The sequence below is a fragment of the Cavia porcellus genome, unplaced genomic scaffold (assembly GCF_034190915.1).
Source record: "Cavia porcellus strain 051 isolate PalLab524CR breed Dunkin Hartley unplaced genomic scaffold, mCavPor4.1 scaffold_33, whole genome shotgun sequence".
Taxonomy (NCBI): domain Eukaryota; kingdom Metazoa; phylum Chordata; class Mammalia; order Rodentia; family Caviidae; genus Cavia; species Cavia porcellus.
Genome location: NW_026947516.1, coordinates 13,697,442 through 13,718,195, shown reverse-complemented (window position 1 = coordinate 13,718,195; position 20,754 = coordinate 13,697,442). Strand labels below are relative to the sequence as shown.

Genomic DNA, 20,754 nt, shown 5'->3' with positions numbered 1-20,754 from the left:
GATTCCTCTTGACCACCTCTGTGTAGCCCAAAGACTCTCCTAAAGGATCCCAGCACTTCTGCTCAGCTTCCCTGTGGTGCTGAGGATGGCTCACAGGCTGTCCCCACTAAGATCATCTGCCAGCCTAAGGATGCCAGATTTAGCAACAATAGATAGAAGACATTCAGCTAAATTATAATTTTTCCATAAACGACACTTTATAGTATATTTCATATACTATTTGGACAATGCTGATACCTATTCAAGTTTGAAAACCACTCGACTAGAAACAGCCTCTATTCAACCCTGACTTTGTCTTTTATTTTCCATGACCATGTACAAGTTAATTAACATTCCCATCCTCCTCAGAAGAAGTTATTCTTCTGTAAAACAGAGAGACTAGAACTCATCTATTTGGGAGAATATCAAGTAAAACTTATAAAGACTTAGTATATCACTAAAAAACATCTACCTACCAGAGGAAACAATATATGATGACGAGGGGCTGGTATAAATACAAATAGATTTAATCCATCTTCAGAATAAAAAGAAGGTGAAAGGCTCAGTCAGTCTAATCTTTTCCAGTCTGACATGAATAGGACAAGATGGGGCTGAACCAAGAAGTTACACTTTCCCATACGGTTACAAGTTGATGAATTCAGCCATTCTCAAGACAGAAGGGAAGATCAGAACATTTTTACCAGAAGCCAGGAATCCTACTCTGTGATCCAGGGTACAGGGGTTCAGTTTCCAGATTTCTCAGGCAAGGCCATAAAAGTCCTTGCAATTCCAGTGTTCTGTGACTTCTACCTGAGGTCACGTCTGTGTGAAGCACTTTCAGACACTTAGCTCAGGCTTAAAAATAGTGACCTACATTGTCAGGGCTATTTAAATCACTCCAGAAACTCCCAACTACTGACTGAACTGGTTTGCAGCTTTGTGCTTCCCACATCTATTGTCTACAACAGATTGAAACTATCCTGGACAAAAAAAAAAACCCACCATGATATTTTGTATTTAATGAGAACTGCTTAGTAGTGGTAGGGGCAAAGTTGCAGAACTATTTGTCCTGATGCCACTGGAAGCACCTCATACATGCCTACTTCTAAGTCCTAGACTTGTCCTAAACTAGTCCTAAATTAAGTCCTAGATGGCCAATCTATGCTCCCAGAAGGCAAGCTCTTAGGAAACACCCTCAGGCCTCTCCAGGGTTTGAGTTTCCTTAGAAACAACTCAGTATCAGGGATGCTGCAGGGAAGAAGAAATGTAAGTCCGCAGATCTGAGTCAAACAAATTCAGATTCTGCCACTCTCTAGATGTATGACCTTGAGCAAATTACTCTAAACATTTTGTTCCTTATTATCATTAACTATAAAGTAAAATTATTCTGATTCAATGGTTTTCAAGTAGCAATGGCTTTGCCCCTGGAGGACACTTGGCAATATCTGGAGTCGTTCTTGGTGATCATAGCTGGAGGAAAGGAGATGTGTCCTGCTAGGATCTAGTGTGGAGAGGCAAGGGATGCTGTGATCATCCTACAGTGCACAACACAGGCTTTTACAATAAAGAACAATCTGTCCAAAATTGCAATAGTCCCAAGGTGAAGAAAACTTGCTTAGCTCGTAGCGTTGTTATGAGAAAGTAAGGTAATGACTATATAATTCTTAGTACAGTACAGTAAGAATTAGCTGCCAAAAAAGAAAAAAATAAGAAATACAAACAAGCATCTTCATTCAATGTTTCTGCTTACAGCTTTATTATGCCACATGCATGTCTTAGCATGTTAGAATAAGTCAAAATTCCAGATCTACCACTTAATGTGTTGGCTTTTCTGGGTTTTAGTTTTATGCATAAAATGGAAATAACATGCAGCTCAGTAATGTTAAGCAGATAAATTTGATATACAAAGCCCTTAAGTACAATGCTTGACTCATTATAATAGTCTCATCAAATGATATGTTGTTAAGTGCTACTCATAATGAGAGTAGCATTTATATTTAACACAATACTTTAATAGTATTTGTATATTCAGACTTTCTTTTGATACTCACATGGCATGAAGCAGGGTGCCTGCTAAAGCACTGCTGTTTCAGTTTCGAAGATGAAGAAAGTCAGATTCGGGGACAATGCACAGCTTGCCCAACAGGGACAGTAATTCTCTCTCTCTCTCTCTCTCTCTCTCTCTCTCTCTCTCTCTCTCTCTCTCTCTCTCTCTCTCTCTTTTCTTTATCTCTCTCCTCCTCCCTTTCTCATTCCCTCCCTCCCCTTGCCCTCCCTTTATCTCTGCCTCTCTGCCTCTCTCCCTCTCTTTCACCCTTTCTTTCTAGGTTTTCTTCTGCTCTCTGCTTCTTGGCTTCTATGAGATGAACAGCTTTCCTTTACCATGTAGTTTCTGCCTTGGAATCTGCCAGTCACTGACTGATACTTCTGAAACCACAAGACCAACTAAACTTTTTGTCCTTTAAGTTATGCATGTCAGGTATTTTGTTCCAGCAACAGAAAGGTAACTAATACACTCAGCCAAAGCACAGATGCTGATAGGAATTCACAATTAGTTAGGAAAGTGGTCAAAACTGAGATTTCCTACTCCAAGCTCCATCTAACTCACACTGCACCACAATTCATGTGGCACCAACTTTCAGGCTTCCTCAGATACTTACCAATAATACTAAAGAACACGTGGCCAGAATTAAGCTGCATACTTTGAGACTTGGTGCTGAGAAGTGATTATCATGCTGATTTCAAATACCAAAAAACCTAGAGCTATATCTGTTCAGTTATTCATCCTTGACACTGAATGGCACTATACAAATCCATGAAAATAAAACATGACTTTGAATTTCATCATTTACATTTTTTGGAATCACAAAGGTTATTTGCAATATATCTGAAGCCTATATAGGGTTACAGATGGTATTATAAAGTGGAAAGCATTTTTGCATTTATTTGGCTTTAAGCAATATTTGCATTATTGTACCTGACACCAATAGATACCTCAAGGTACTCTTAGTCTGCTGCACTTGCAAGTTGCTAGTATTCAATGTATCTTCTGGGTTACCATTCATTGTGGGTCGAGGTAAAGAAAATAGACAGGGAACAAGGAAAATGGACAACAAAGATGGGTCCAGGATGATTTAAAGCATTCCAAATTTTTGCACCAGTTATGTTCCTTTTATGCCTAGCTAGCATGCTCCACTGTGGTTAGAGAGGGGTCATGCTGGGGACCCTAGGAAGGCCTGTTCTGCAGAGTTTCTTGGCCCTGCAAGTCAATAAAGGATAGACTGACAGTCTTTTGGTTCCAGTCAGTTCTGCTATTGACACACAGACATGCCCTGAATTGTGTTAAACTCTTTCAACCTGACAGCATAGCTTTCTCCTCTAAGTATTCAGTACAGCAATAACTATTTTGATCTAATAGAAGAAGTAACAGCTTTCCATCTACAAGCCCTTATTAGAAGGTGCCCGTGCATGGGAAGAAAGCTATGTTAATATGGTGGATATAACTACAAAGCTACACCGACAGAAGAACCATCTTTAAGATGTCACTTATATTATGACAAATAGGACAGGAAAACAGAGTAGAGGGTAAGAAACAAGCAGTTAAAACTACTTTAAATACAAATAGCAAGCCTTATAAAAGAAGATACTTAAAATATATTCATGACAAAATCATTTTATTCTAGCAAAAATGTATTATATATCAAGAGTTTATGGTAAGTGACATTTGAGCATATATTATAACAAGCAAATTAAAACATTTTCCTGATTATTTTCATCTGCTTCATTGTAATCTTTAGCAACCTACACAATAAAGCTAATCATGTGATGGTACAGCTGTAAGTTTCAGCACAAATCTCTCATAGACTGTTTAATTGGTTACATTTCACAATCAGGTACTAGGGGAAATTATTTTTAAAAAATTATATCTTAGCAAACTGGTTCTCTTTTTAGAAGTTCATATATACACATTTAATGTTTGGTTAGTAAACAGTTTTGTGACATCCTGCAACTGTCCTAAGAATTGGAGGCTCTCTACTCATAGCCCCCAAACATCACACATAGGCCATTGAACTCAATGCAACTTTGCCTTGAAGTAGACTTCTGACTTGTGCAATGTTTTGGATCTCTTATTTTGCTTTGTTCTCCAATACTGGAAATCAGGAATGACAATTACAATTCCCTAGTATTACCAAGGAGAACAGCATGGCCAGGTTTCATTATCCAAAGTGCTAAACATAGAAACAAGTGACAGGTTAAGACTTGAGTGCTCCGTTTACTCAAACACTAGTGTCTTCTCAAGAGTCTGCAGCTGAACCTCCAAGGAAACATACAATGCCAAGTGGACATGCAAAGCTGGGCACACGCCAGCTGAGGGTAGTGACTCTGTCTTCTGTGCCTTTCTATCGCTGTTGATTAGACTAGTGCCAGGTTCATGATTGATGCTTACATCTGAGTCAAAATAAATGAATACAGTGTACATAATGGTACTGACACAGTATTTAAGGCATTAAAATTGCATTTTTCTTTTTTCAGCGTGTTTAAGAGTAGGTGTGTGAGGGAGAAAGCCATTTGTTTAGTAAGCCTTGTTAGGTACCTTCTGCATTGTTTCATTTTACTCCTTACAAGAAAGGCTGTAGTTTGCTCATCCAACTATAGAATACTATTCAGGCACTAAAAGGGAATGAACGGGAAGCCCAACTGGTATAAGATACCCAGTTAAGTAAACAGACTAGTTACTATAAGATTGTGCACAATAAGACTCATTTTGTAAACAACCTAGCAAAAATGTGCATGTAGGAACAGAAAAGTAGTCTGGAAGAAGGGGTCCAACTGTGGCTGTCACTGTGTTGTGACACTGATGTACACAACTGCATTTTATTGCCAGCTTTTCATGTTTATTTCCTATAATGAGTATGTATTATTTTGAAATTATACATTTTTAAACAATATGAATTGGAATATGACATCTAATGGATTCTTGGAAGAATCACTGGAGAAACAGTAGAGAGGAAGTACTAAAAGTTTGAAAACATACAGTGTTCGTGTGGCTATATTGGCACATTGACATGTGATACACTGTCATATGCTTCTTAGAGTGCATTGTGACAATACCCTACTTAAGAATTTCTATCCAAATTTGATATGACCATACCCTTTCCTTTTATCTAAGTGTTTATCAGTACAGAGTGGATTAAATAAACTATGGTATAACCATGATATGAAATATTATGTAGCTGTTAAAAAGAAAGGAATTACTTTGTGTACTAACTTGGAAAGATTATAAAGATAATTACATTATACATCAGTGCTTGGTACTGAACCTAGGGCTTTGTGCATGCTAGGCAAGCACTCTACCACTGACTTTCAATCCAAGCTTCAATTACATTTTAAAAAGTAAGATGCAGAAAGACACATGACTTGCTACCATTTGTTCAAAAGCAAGAAAGGCAAAAGACAGAAATAAATCAAATCATGGAATCTACATTCAAATAGAGCAACATTTGAACATTGGCTCTACCAATTAGCATCAAAGGAAACTTTATTATGTCCCTTATTCTTGCCAAAATATCAGGTTCCTCCTGAAAAACTAGGTATAATACCAAATGTTTTGTCCAATTGTTGTAAGGATCACATGAATTTGGTTATCAAATACAGCTGCCTTTAATGCTACTTGCACACATTCATTAAACCTATAGCAGATATTGATTAAGTGCCTAGTTTATATCACATGCTGTTCTAGGTGCTTGAAATACATCAGTGAACAAAATGGACATAGAAAAGTAGAACCATTGAGGCAGAAAATAAACACTCATAATCATCTCACCCAGACCTCTTTTTCTAGCTTAGCATCCTGATTTTGCATACGAATATTCTGCTATTTTTAAACCAACTCACCTATCATTCTCTGGACAGACATTTTCTATGGTAGTTTTTCCACGTCTTTGTTCATGCTATTTCCTCTGGATGAAACACTCTCCTTGCCTGTGCTGATTACTCATGCCACTGCATAACTTCGAAATTGGCCCACCTTCCAAAACCCATATTAAAAGTTACCACCTGCAAAAGCAGCTTTTTAATAGCTTCTCTCAAATTACTATCTTGCTTCCCTACACTCAGGAGTAGCTATTGTTTATAGCCTTGAGGGAGCATCTATCTTATACAATTACTAATAACGGTGTGCATTCAAGTCTTTCTAGATGATGACCTCCTGGAGACTCTGTACAATGTGGAAAGAGAATGAACATTTTGCTCTTGGTTGATGTTCAATGAACATTTACTTGTTAATGTTTTAATTGCAGCTTGAACTCTTCTCATTAGCCTTGCCATACTGAATTGGAATGATGTCTTATTTGTCTATTATTTCCTCTAGCCAATTGTGATTTCCTTAAGGACTAGGGCCAATGTCCTTTAGCTTTATGTCTCTGTAGTTCACACTATGTACACCTACCTGGTAATGGTAGGTGTACTGAGCTGACCCATAAGTTGTCACGTTTTTCTTGGTTTAACTAAGAGATAAATACTGAACAGAAATAAAAAAAAATTACTATCGATTTTGGAAGGGTGACCTAAATAAATGCAAATGATAACAAACCTTTAATATTACATTTCACTAATGGCTGAAAGGACCTCTGTCTCTGCATGATGAAAATGTACAGACATTGGGCCTCCAATGACTCTCTGGTCATTGACCCTCATGTTTTAGTTCAGCAGTAGCTAGCAAGCCTGCTCTTTGCATAACTGGATCCAAAACCGCTACACTTGTTACATCGCCACTGGGTACAAGATTTGGCACCTGAAGACTGTTTAAAAACAGCAGTTGTTTGAACAAATGGAGGAACAAACAGCTGTCAATTTGGAGACATCCCCCAAAAGGAGCTATACAGGACAGTGACCAGGCAAGTTGAGGATTTCAAAGCCTGTCATGCATCAGTATTCTTGGAAGCATCCTGTTTTTGTGTAGGTAAAGCAATCATTCAGAGGCTCCACATCAAAATCTAAGTGTTTTTAAGTCTAAGCCATGGATGCAAACTTTTAAGCCTTGATGCAAAGTTGTTTCCATTTCTCTAGCTCCAGGGTCCTTAGCAGGATATAACTTCACTGAGGGAGATCTCATGCCTTTGCCAATGAGCATTTCTACCTCCTTCTTAGTCTAAGAAATTGCAGCCATAGAGGAAAGCTGAAAGAAGAAGGCAGCAAACATCATTGTATTTTTTCCCCTAATTCAATGGTTCTCAACAGGAATGATTTTGCTCCCCCCACTCTAAGTGATCATTTGACAGTGGCTAGATACATTCTTGCATGTCTACCAGTGTAGGGGGAGCCTACTGGTACCCAGTGAGTAAGCACCATTATTAACTTTCAGTATTTTGCAGCATTTATCTTATCCCTCTCACCTTCTCTACCCTCTCCCCATCTATCCATTTGAGCTTATAAATATTTGCTTAAAATATCTGACAGTAAGTCAGCTGCATTGTCAGACACAATACCCTAAACCTCCGCAGCATTCATCTCCTAACAAGCAGATTTTCCTTTCAAGCTACAAAGAATATCTCATCCAATATATTTATATTATTAACATTAACTAACATAAAGTCCATATTTAAATGTTTCCAATTGTCCTAACAAGTTTCTTTTACTTTGCAGTATCCAATCAAGCTTTATGCTTCCCATCTACTTGCCCTGTTTATTTAACAATGTGTTAAACATATAAAGCGATCATAACTCTAAGATTTTAGAGAAGATGATGCAGTCTTTCCCTTTACATCCCAACAGTAATGAACTCTAGAGTTTACCCAGTGCCTGGCCACAGTGATGGCCCAATAGCTCCTGTTTGTTCACTGAGCAGACATGCAAGTTCAGTAGTGGCGAACCTATGGCACTCATGTGGTAGCAGGCTGTTTGCTATCATATAGAACTCTAAAAGGTTCTCTATCATTGTCCAAATTGTTGCAACTTCCTAAACAAGGACTATGGTAATTGTAGGCAGTAGGGATATGGTAGAAAAGGGTCCTAAATCACTTCCTAGTGTTGTTCAGATGTTGGAATTCAAGACAGGAACATAAATTGGTTATTGATCAGGAACTGGAAAGCAGAAAAAAAGTCCTAGAATTTATGATGAGGAAAGAGGTCAGTTGGAAATCAGAGGGCCCTCACATCGTAGTGGTTAGAAAAAAGCAGCAGAAAGACAAAAATGGATAGTAACAACACATACCAGGCATCAGAAAAAGGGTTTTTTAATGTTAGAGAACATTCTGTCCTGACTGGACAGCCTCTCATAGATGTCTTGGTTGCCAGAAGTCCAAGACACAGGCAGACAAGATGTGCTAGTAAATTTCAGACACTAAGCTATTCCTTTCATCCTTCCCTCTTCTGTGAAAGATTTGAGGAGGCATCTCTTGAAAACACAGCTTGGTTTTACTGATGCCAGGGGCAGGGCAGGGGGGCAGAACTGGCCAATTCCAAGGCATCAAAGGGGCCAAGCCTCTCCACAGAGAACTCTTCTGGTCAATCAACAGCATTCATTGAATGCTGATTTGTGTTTACAAGGTCAGTCTTGTGCACTATTTAGCAGCTCTCCACTCTGCAGTTCATTTGTGTGCTAGAATATAGTCTAAGAGTTCTGTCTGTCTTCCAAATACTCAGTGCACTCATGACATTATTCTCATTCAATCATTCGATCTACGTTATTGAGGCTTCATATCAAACCTTGTGCAGGACTAGAGCAGTGATAAGCAGACCATGTGCTCACCATTCTGGAACTCACAAAATCACTCAGGATGATAGGAATCATTATCCCTGCTCTGGGTTGTTTGCTACACTGTGAGCTTTATCAAAACTTCCAAGTCAGGAGTTCTATGGAATAGGAATCAAGAGACATGGAAATCTTCTTCACATTTCTCAAATTGTCAAACACAGACAACTTGTAAACAATTATTAGTACAGCACAATATACGCTTGTGACAGGTAATAATTCCACTCATTTTGAGGAACCGGCACAACTACATACCCATCTCATCTTGATCATGTTTACTTCTGTTTTCTTATCCCCTACTCTCCTTCTCCCTTCCCCAGATACTGTTTACACTCATACCAATCATTAAATGCTTTTTCCCCCTTTTTACTGAGGCCTACTCTTTTGCTTTTAGCTGTTATACAGAACTTGACTACGCTCACAGGACCCACCAAATGCATTATGCCATAGAACTTGACAGTAATTACAGGATTAATGGAACATGGCAATGGTTGAATCTGCCAAATGGCCTAATCTAATTTTCAAATATGTTGTTAAAATACTTTAGTACCCACTCATCATTTTGAGAGATGACATTCATCTTCATATTTCACTTATTTATAGAAAATTTACAGCCTGATATTGCTACTCACCAAGCTTGATCAACTCTAACTGGTTTCCCTTTGAAAATGGATTGAAAAATTCAATTTGTGATTTAGCTATTTATTATGAAAATTTTAGTTTCACTGTCGGGAACATGAACATGTATTTTGATTGTCATTAAAGTTTTGTGAATTAACATAAATAAATATAAACATGCATTATTTTGTTTGAGCAAATTTAACAAATATATACCAGTATATTTGTTAAGAAAATGAGTACATTACGCTAACCTATAAACACGTTAATACTGTAGTTCATTTAATCATCTTGATGTTGCTTAGGACCCTGATTCTTTGTTAATAGTTATCTTTTATTCTACTAAGATTTTTCTCTGAGTAAAAGGATCCAAATATTACCTAAATTTTATCCTAAGTTGAGTAGACACAAGAATAGAAGGGGAGTCATTAACTGAAAAGAAAAAAACAAACATGGAGAAAGGGGAAAGAACTGATATTTCTATGTACATATGTTTGGTGAACTAAAAGTAAAGATGAACAGAGATGAAGGAACATAGGTTTTGAAGTAGGAGATTATATGCTAAGAGTACTGGCTATAGCAGGGATCCAAAAGCTTTTTCCAGGAAAGAGCCAGAGCGTAAATATTTTCATATTTGTGGACCAGAAGGTCTCTGTTACAACTGTTAAACTCTACTACTGTATCAAGAGCAACCACAAGCAGTATGTAAACTAAGGAGTGTGGCTCTTTCCAATGAAATTTATTTAAAAACAAACCCTTATGTGGCCTTGTAGCCATAATTTGGTGGCTTGTACTTTATAGTGTCTTCTTGGCAAAGTCATTTATATATATATATATATATATATATATATATATATATATATATCTATATCTGCTCCCCAGATTTCTTATGGGATAAAGGTGCTAGGCTACATGATTTTTGAAGTCCCTTCAAGCTCCAAAACGTTCCCTTTCATCATTTAAACCAGGTCTTTATATCAAAGGCCATAATCTTTAACAAAATTGGAAGAGACCCAGATGCACAAATTCTAAAAAGCTAGGTTTTTTCTTGTTTTGTTCTGTTTTGTTTTGTTTTTCACTGAGGTAACAGTTTACCACCCAGGGAAAATGAGTAAGATTCTTATTTACCATAGAATTTGATCCAAGGATAGAAAATTATATTCAGCCCATCATATACATGAATATTTACGAGGATTCTAAGATGTCTGAATCACTAATCTCTTTTAAGTGGGACCAGTATTTGGATGAATGGTATTTTAAATATACAATATACAGGCAGTCTGCAAACCATAATGGCAAACTTGCTCTAATGACTGCTTTCTAAAACCCAAATCAAGATTTGTTGAGACTTAGAGAAACAGGATTACAAGCTGGTATGTAAGGGCTTTCAAATACATGTTATAAGTGGTTTTTAATATCAAGATGCATAACACCTAATAAAGACCATCCTTGGGTAAGATTAACTCACATTTAGCAAATTACCAAAGGCTGTTAATTTTCCTATTTAATCTCTAACATGCTTGATTTTAGTTTGTTATCTCAATGTCTAAATGGAGACTCATTTTTTACTACTGAATTATAATCCCTACAGAAAAGTGTTTCCAGCAAACCTGTTGATATCCTTAACAAGGCAGGAAAGAAAGTTAACGCACACTTGGATACACTTAAATGTACTGGCTCTAAATGTGTTATCTGGTTCCCTTTGCTCAAGTTAGGGCGAATTTGTGATACTTTAATGAGTTATATGTAACGTAAACAAAACATAAACCTGGTGTGCTTTATTTTTCAACTAATTCTAGGAATATTTCTGGTGGTTTTTCATTTAGTGTTGTTTAATACAAAGATTCATGTTGTTGTTCTTGCATTTATGGGACATCTGTCTCTCGCTATCACAGTCCTGAATTCATCATTCAGTTCATGGTGTCTCATAATTTCTGAGGCTATTAATATAAAGGAATAAATGTGTACTCGATGCTAAGTGAGGAAATTAAAATAATTTTAATTCTCTCAGTCTAGTTATCAAAAGCTAATACATTGGTTCACTAGATTTCTCAATACCTGCACATTCCCAAGGTCATAAATATGTATAGGAATAGAGATAGGAATAGAGTACAAAAAGTCTCACAGAAAATACAAATGTATTTATCACTTAAAGCGTCTCTCTCTCTCTCTCTCTCTCTCTCTCTCTCTCTCTCTCTCTCAAACATCTGCAATGATAATATAGAGAAAAGGTATTCCAAGTTAAAATGTTATAACTTTACAGTAATGATAGAAACCAATTTGTAGCTGCTTCTCATCCAATACTATACTCTAATTTTTTTTTCATTTACTAGAAAATCTTTTCATGCTGGGTACAGCAGCACACCCCCAAACTCCAGCAATTGGAGACGTAGAGGCTGGAGGGTAGCAGATTAGAAACCAACTTGGGCAACTCAGCAGGATCCTGGAACAAAATTTAAAAAATAAACATAACTTACTGGTACAGTACTATTGAATTTGATGCCCAGTACAGGAAGGAAAAACAGAAAGAAAGAAGGTAGCTCATTCCATTGAACACTGTTTTATGGATTGAACCATCACAGATAAAGAATGAACAATCCAAAACAAAACAAACAGGGATGATACTGTGTGTGGGATGAAGACAGGAGCACCACCATTCCTTGTTCCATATAGAAAACCCTGAATTATGCTTTATGTGTTTAGGCAAATCTCACACAGCAGGAGTCCACCTCAAACTCTGGAGGTAAAGATAAGTCTCATACTTAAAAAATAATAATTCTCGTGGTTTCCTCTCCTGGCTTAACATTCTCTTAACAATTTTGAGAATGATTATTATATTTATCATGACAATTGCAATAAAAATCACGGCAAGGTAAATAGTACTGTTAGTTAAAATAGTAGAGATTTTTAGGTTTCATGAATCTTCTCTAACTTCCATTTGGAGTTTATCTGTATTACTCATTCCATCTACTTTAAATAAAGATGCATTGTCATTGAACACAGGGAAATAGCCAGAATTTCCTTGCCCTAACTAAAGCAATAGCCACAAGTAAGCTCTTCTACCTTTTAAAAAACGTCTAAACATAATCATTTTGTAAATCAGGACAGAAACTATCATGTATTTTTCCAAGATGAGACTTAGAGACAAAATGAGCTGAAAACACTGGGAAGGCAATAAGCTCTCAATATTTCTACATCTTAGAGTAATTATGTCCACAGCAAGAAGACATTTATTTACCAAGTGTGTAGACTTATAAATTGCAGGGAAAGAGTTATATTGCAACCATGTGTGACATGCTAAGTTTTTATTAGACAAGTTCTAAAAATCTGCTCCTTCAACTGACAATAATAATACATCTGTAACTGAGAATGTTTCCTGGAAAAAGATTTTATAAGGTACAAGATGCATTTGTTAGGAAAGTGTTGAAAAGCCTTTCATAACGGAAACAGCCCCTGACATCAGGGCTTCTCCATTTAGTGTGCATACAAATCACCTGAGCACTTTTAAAATGCAGGTTTTACTTCAGATTGACTCCCATGTACAGTACTGGCCTCTGTTCCCTCTCATCTCCACACCTGTGGTCAGTAAACTACAGTCCATGGCCTTAGTCTGCAGCCTGATTTTTGTCAATAAAGTTTTATTGGAATATAGCCATGCCCATTCATTTAAGTATTGTGTATGGCTGTTTTCATCCAAAAACCAGCAGAGCTGTTCAGTGTGACAGAGGACAAGTGGCTTACAAAGCCTAAAATACTTGCCATCTGGACATTTATAGAGAAAAGCTGCCAACCCCTATTCTATAGTCCTAGGTCTGTTCTTACAGCACTGCTATTGCATCTTATATTACAGTTAACTGCAGTTAGGCAGGGAGATAAGTAAGTTGGTGGGTAGGTAAGTAGATGACAGATTCCCATGTTCCTTCAGGGCCACTTGGTTGCACCACTCTGAGCGTTGTCATTTACTTTCTATTGTTAATAACCCTAACTCTCTAAAGAGGTTCCAAGCCTACTTAGAGCATGCGACTCATCCTGTAAGCTATGTATCACCAGCAGAGAATCTGCCTACACTTAGAATCCAACGAACAGAGGTGAATCAGACCGAACTTTAGAGTTTTTCTAGGGCAACACTGAACTTGTGATATTTAGGATGGTGAAATTTCTGGGAGCAATAAGCAAACGTGTGATTATACCTGTAACTAAATTAGCAGAAACCAAATGGCCCTTTGGCAGCAAAACAAAAGTGGTGCTTACAACCATTTTGTTTGACAGGGATTTTACAAGAGGCTTCAAAATGAAATGCCACTGTAAAATACTATTAGCACTCACCATCCTTGGAGCACGCTGCCTGGCCCTTCCAGTGAGGACAACCCGAAGGGTCATCATTGGAGTGGTGGATTATGGGCCTGTACTTCTCCTTTGTTCAGAAGCCTCATTCATCTCATATTTTATAGTGTTCAGTAAGAAAAAGAGAGAGTGATTGCACTTGTAATCAATTAATGGTTTTCTTTATTTTAAAATTAACTTTTGAGGGCCAGGCATGGTGGCACATGCCTGTTATCCCAGCACTCCTGAGGCTGAGACAGGAGGATTACCAGAAGTTTGAGGCCAGCCTGGATTACATAGAGAGTTCAATGCTTTGAGACTCTGTCTAAAAAAAATCAAATAAATAAATGAGTAAATAAATGAAGTCATTAATTAATTTACCCAGTTATATTCATCAATTCTTAAGAGTGAATAAAAACGTGCACCTTTTGCCCTTGCCTCTGGAAAGATTAGGCAGGCTCCTCCTCTAATTGTATTCATCCATTCATTCTATGTTCTCATTCTCAGCATTGCATTCATTTACTACCATTTTCCCAGTCCCTTAAATCCCATACTTTGTGAGTCCTATAAGTCCATACAAGTTCCAAAAATGGTTAAGATCATCTAAGAAGAGTATTTCTAAGAGGGTGATATGGCTTTGAGCCTTTAAAATAAATTTATCTGAAGGTAATACCTACAGATACAATATATTCTGTTATTTGTTTTCACCCATTAGCAAACCTAAAATTTTAAATTTTGCCCACACTTTGATTCTATATTAGAAATTCATATATAATTTAGAAGAAGTTTAACAATTTGGATAAAAACACTAAGCTGTATGGTTGTTACACTTAGTTTACTTAACAGGTATGGCTCACAAAATCATATAGTAAAAATTATGAATTTTATGAATGATCCTTTTAACAACAGCCTAAGAGTCATAAAATTTTCCTTGGTTTATGGACCTTTGGTTTATAAAATGAACCTTGATTTCATGAAGCATTAGGATAGAAATATTTAAATAAAAGGTCCACATCCTGCATAAAAGACGCCTTTCTAATGTAACAAGAAACTTTACTTTGTATATAGAAGATAATACGCTATGAGTGATACACATAGACTTAAACTGCTGTCCATAGACTTTTGATGGTTCCCATAATTAACTTTTCGGAGCCCGTTCTTGTACATAACCTACATCTTCTGTAGGGTAATGACAATGCCTATCTATCCTTTATAAAGCTGAGTAAATGCACACCTCCTTCCTGAAACTTCTGGGCTTGGTTGAGCCTACCATATAGTCTCAGAACTCCTATAGTTCTTACCACTTGGCTATCCTCAGGGACCTCAAAATCAACAAGTCAAAGTGAAGCCATGCTCCTTCACCTAGATCTACTCTTTTCCATGACTTCCCTTTCCTTATAAATGGCTACTCCGTACTCCAAGAGAGGCTAAGGATGTTCCTGTGCTGGTTCCCCAACCCTAGAGCACTTGTCCAATCCTCTCTCCTTTTCCTCTTTCTCTCTCCCTCCATTCATTGTCCTAGATTCTTATTCTCTGACTTAATCGTTCATTTTCTAGAGATTTTTTTTATCAACCTAATCTGTCCAATATGGTAGCTATTCATTACGTGTGGATATTGAACACTAGAAATGAGGTGAGTCTGAATTTAGAGGATCTGTTAGTGTGACACACACACTAACATTTGAAGATTTAGCAAGAAAATAAATATAAAAGATCTAATCAATAATTTTAATAAATTGACATGTTCAAATGGTAATTTTTGGCTGAGCAAAACATACTTAAAATAATATGTGATTGCCATCATAATTTTATTCGACTGTGCTGCTGTAGGGCTAGATGCTCCTCCCACAGAACTCTTTACTGCTGCCATTCTTTCTGTTCATTTGCCTGGCTATGTGCCGATCTATTCTAGGCTCTGTTAGCTGCCAGAGCAGTGAACTTGGTATCTTGTTTGGGATTACACCTAGAATTGATGCACAGTAGGCATTCACATATGTTAGTTAAATGAACATTAAAACTACACTGAGACTCAGGGGACCAGAGTTGCAATCTATTCACTTCTCTGGGCTACAATTAATGTGTATGTGTGGCAGGGGGTTGAATTAGGTTGTATCTAGCAGCTCTTCTACGTTTTCTGACTGCACATTTGTAACATCAATATTTAAATCAGTCTCTTCTTGTTTTGGGATACAGCTTAGTGGTATTGTGGCTGTCTGCCATACAGTAGGCCCTGATTCCGCAGTACTGTAAAAGAAAGAAAGCAAGAAAGCAAGAAGGAAAGAAAGAAAGAAAGAAAGAAAGAAAGAAAGAAAGAAAGAAAGGAAAGAAGAAAGAAAGAAAGAAAGAAAGAAAGAAAGAAAGAAAGAAAGAAAGAAAGAAGAGAAAGAAAGAAAGAAAGTGCATTACTTCTCAGGTTTTTACTTCTTTCAAGGTGAAAAAATATATTTTTTGCTATTTTTTTCAGGACTCTGTAAATACTTATTTGTTTATTTTTATTAGTACAGGTTAATATTAAAGCTTATATTCTTGGTATGGAGTTTGTACAGAAACATAACACATCTTAATTCTTTATCTCATCGCTGTTCCTTTTCTTCTCTTCCCTCCCTTCCACCTCCTGATCTCCTTCCCATTCCAGAAAGAGCCGTCTCCCTACTTCCTATTATCTGTGTCATATCTTGCTCTTTATTTATAATTTGAGCTTCTCATATAAATAAAATTATGGAATATTTAAGCTTGTGTCTGATGTATTTCACTTAACATTTGGTCTCAAGCTGCATCCATTTTCCTATATAACTTGTCCTATAGATGTCTTTAACTCCGTAAATGTTTTAAAAGTCATTATCAATTCACTCAAAAAATAGTAAGGTAAAAACATATTGCTTTCTACTAGTATCAGCTTTCCAGCACTACGACAAATATTTTGAGATTATCAACTTGTAAAGAGAAAAGGTTTGCTTTGGGTTCCAGTTTTGGTTGTTGTGGTATATCATGGTGTGAGAGAAAGGCTCAATCTCAGAGTAAGGAAGTGAAATTAAGGAAGAGGAAGGGACTGTGGCCGTGGCCGCACATTTCAAGAACACACCTCCAATGACCTAAAGACCGCCCACAGCACCTCATCTCTCCACCAGTTCCTAAAAGCACTGTGCTAGGCACTAAGCATTTAATACATGGACCTTTTGGGAGACACTCCAGATTCAAACTACAGCAGCAAAATTTTTATAGGGTGGCCCTGATGTGGGAGAACAAATGCGTGACTTAGACTGTTAAAAAGCAAGTGAGACGGCGTATCAGTAGAGGGAGAAGGAGAGGGAATGGCCTGAGCTTACCATCCACTCCTTAACACTATCTTGAGATTCTGTTCTGCGGATCTCAATGTGTTAATGTTTTTGATAGAAAAACAACCTTAATTTACATGTACAACAAGAATATGCAAAACTGACCAGCTGGTGAGTTTAGTGAAAACAGCAACACAGGAGCACATAAAAAATAAGCTCACAGGCTTATTTTTTTAATTTAAAAATAATCTTAGCCATCACAGGAGTACACATTTGCAGGCTGATGATCTATGTCAGCTTCACTGCTGTGATAAACGTTGCTAATGTACACTCCTGAAGTCATTAAGATCATTTGCTTTATTCACAGAGAGGATACAAGCCATCCATCATGACGCACAAGACAACTGAGGATTGCTTTGTCTGGAGCCCAGGTGAATGAGTTGAAAAGGAAGGGGAACAGCATGCAGGAAGCATAATAAACTTTATAAGGCCACAAACTTCATAATTACTGTGTATGCCATGTGCATTTTTCTCAGTGATACCTAGTATGGTATGACTGAAAAATCTCTCCTGGAAGAACAAAAGAGTCAAAATGATTTTTTTTTTTGCCAAAAAATAATTTTGCTTTTCCTTTTTTCATTTCTCTTCTCTTCTTTTTTCCCATTATTCCTTTTTTATTATGTTTGTAAAACGTAGCCTGCCTCAAGCTTCTATTCTGGAACCTTTGATCACTCCTGCAGAACTCAACATTCTGAGTCTCAAAGGTTATTTTTTTGCTACTTTTTTTCTTCTAACCCACTGTAAGCCTTTCTGTGATTCTGGGACTTTGTCCATGTGTCCTTGAAGCCAATCTCTGTTTATATAATTGTTCTAATTTCTTTGTTGCAATTGCTTTTCTTTTTCCCCCTCCCTTTTTTAGACCTTGCCCTTCTTTCCATTTCTTTTTCATTTCTCACCCTAGGAAAATTTCTCTTTCTGGCAGGCTCTTCTTGCTCCCTTTGGCAGTATTTCACAGAAGCACAAATAGTCATAATGATCAAAATGGGTACTTTCAAGAAGGGATCTCACCCATGGAGATTAAACTGCTCTGCAGACATTATCTCATTCATCTCCCCCCTACTCTACAAAGAAGGACCCAATTCTCGGTATATACATACCAGGGACAGACACATTTGGAACCTAAAAAGAACTGGTAACATTCAGTCATTTGTCACAGTAGACCCAGCCTCTAGGGATTTTAGTTTTCCCATCCCTACCCCCTGGCCTTCATGCTTAATTTTTACCAATAAGCTGACTCCTATATTCTTACACTAATTTCATTCTATAAATATAGCTTTAAATCTGATGTTGTCCCACAATGAAGAGGGATGGAGAGGAAAAAAAGGATAAATTTGGTTTATCTTCTATTTCCAATTTTAGTCTCTTTCATATGCTTCCTGGATTTCCTTTGAGAACTCTGTAACTGTTTCACTTTTTTCACCCCTAAGTAATGGTTTCATTTCAATTTCATTGATGCCATTTGAGAACTTTATAACCTAAAGATATTGAGACCATACCTTGCTTTTCCCCATCCCATTGCAATAGATAAGCAACTGATGTCCCCAAATTTCAATATTTAGCCCAGATAGTTGAATGTTCAAATTAGCCCTATGAGCTGGGCCCTCAGGTATGTCAGCCTACACTTACAATTTCTAAGAGAACTTTATAACAATAATCTCCATAGTCTTATATGGTCATTATTCTTACCTACCTTTTCCAGAAGAGGAAACTGCTAGACCGTTTGCCCAAAGTGGATGGAGTCAGCATTTCAACCTCAGATGGTCTAACTTATATCACTGGTCAGCACTTGTTTCTCTCTTGATACAAATTTTAAAAAGCAGCAGCACCTCCCTTCCCCACCCCTTTCAGCCAGACTGGGATTTTCAGAGCCTATCTTCCCCTGTGAGCACCTTATCTTACGATGCTCTCAAGGGAATCAGTGCCTTGGCCCACTCCCGGAAACTTCTTCTTCCTGTGAGCAGCAGGGGACATGCTGTGCATATCACTTTGCTTTAACATTAAAATCCCGACCTCCAAGAAGCATGATGGAGTTGCCAGCATATTTCCTCTGAATTGGATATTGCCAAAGTTACAGAGGAAATGGAGAGCCTGGGACTCTTTTGGATCATCTATCTCTTGCTTACCACAGGCTTAGGGATATTTCAGTTTTGCAGAAGCATCCATAAGGCAGGAACCAAAAACTAATTTAGGACTCTGCTATGGATGAAGTTGTGTAGGTCTTTACATCTCTGCTTGGAAGTAGGAAAAACAAAACAGTAAATGTCTATCAAGATCATTTTTGGTCTTCAAAATCTATACAAATGTAGTGGTAATAAGAAATTTTTATAGATAGTTCATCAAATATTCACCCATTATAAAATTGTATGTAAGCATGCAATAAATATTTGTCGGCAAGTGACTGCAATGTCAACTCATCTGTTGCCAATTAGTAGTTATACTGCCTAATAACCCCACTGCCCAGCACTTGGTCCCTAACCTGACAGAGCTTTCAATATTCATTATTCTTTTCTGAATTCAATGCATCTTCTGGAAACAACTCAGTTGAAAAGAATAATGACTGTGCAGCAGTTCCCACACTCCCAGGTTGGACAAGCTTTCAAATAATGTATGGCTAAAGCCACACTGCAGCTTCTTAAATATTATGAGTGGAGTCCCCAGGGTTAGCCTGGGCCTATCTCTGCTCCATGTCCAGAGTTAGCTCAGTGCTGAAACCACCACGCATACTACTTGCCAAGAATTTTCTTTTATAAGAACTTTTAAGTTATCGCTGTTATATTTTGAGGGAAAGAGGGTGAATGCTTCAACAATTTTGACTTATACATAGCTTTCCCATTGAGTTCCACGGTCTTTTGAGTAGTTCTGAGGACAGGTAAAACTGGACTTATCCCAAAACTGTAAGGGATGGCAAACTAGAACTAGGCACCAATGACTCCCTAGGATTCAACAAAGGCTTCAGTGGGCAAGTGGTTTTAGTAGATTTTAATGGCCATACTGAAGATACAACGCAGGGGGCCTAACTTTTCACTGCATAATTTATTATGTCTGGTGTGGAGTTCAATTTGTGCCTGAGATAGCTTTAGGTGACCATGCAATTCTGCTGTTTGAGAGGCCCTGTTGCAGAAGGAGCATGTGGGAAAAGTGGGCATGATGGTGAGTTGGAGTCATGAGACATGAAATTGAGTCTGGGCTGTACCAATTTTCTATTGTAAAGTAAAAAATGTATACCTTCTTCAGTTGTGAGTGACTTAAATGAGAAAAACCAATGCCAAGGATCAATACTTGCATCCTTCCACCCCCTTGCTGGGTGAACCTCTAGTTTGGTGAAACAACACTAGTGAGCTCTCAACCACATTTATTGCCACTTACAAGTAAAGGATGAATATTATGCTGAGTTCTCCACAAAAGCACAATAGTGACCATCACAAGATTTCCATTCTCTTAATTCCTTTCTCTACGTACTAGCAAGATGAACTTGCTTCCCATTTGCATTTCTGGCTAGGCTTAAATTTTCATTTGTGATATAGGAACTGCTAAGTCAAATTGGCCTTTGTCACGACCATTGTAAACTTGTTTGTGTCATTCTTCCTCTGTTAAGTCTTTTCTAATTTGTCCCCATTATCAAGTTGCCTAACCTGTGATAGAATCCACCTTGTATGCTTTTACTAAAGCCTTTTCAAGCTATATTAGTTTCACTTCAGTTGGTTTCTGTAAGTGTATTTTTCATGCTTCTTGTTGTATTTATCTTTG

General features: G+C 37.4%; 1 protein-coding gene across 8 annotated transcripts in view; it reads right to left on the bottom strand.

Annotated features, from left to right (window-relative positions):
• Frmpd4 (FERM and PDZ domain containing 4) overlaps nucleotides 1-20,754 on the bottom strand; it is a 938,443-nt gene that overhangs the window by 215,661 nt on the left and 702,028 nt on the right. The window contains exon 1 of one of the 8 annotated variants that reach the window (XM_063243085.1): nucleotides 456-782. The exons of the other annotated variants lie outside the window; for them this stretch is intronic. The gene's annotated coding sequence lies outside the window, so the exon portion shown is untranslated. Of the gene's footprint in view, nucleotides 1-455; nucleotides 783-20,754 lie in introns of those variants that run through there. 8 annotated transcript variants of the gene reach the window in all.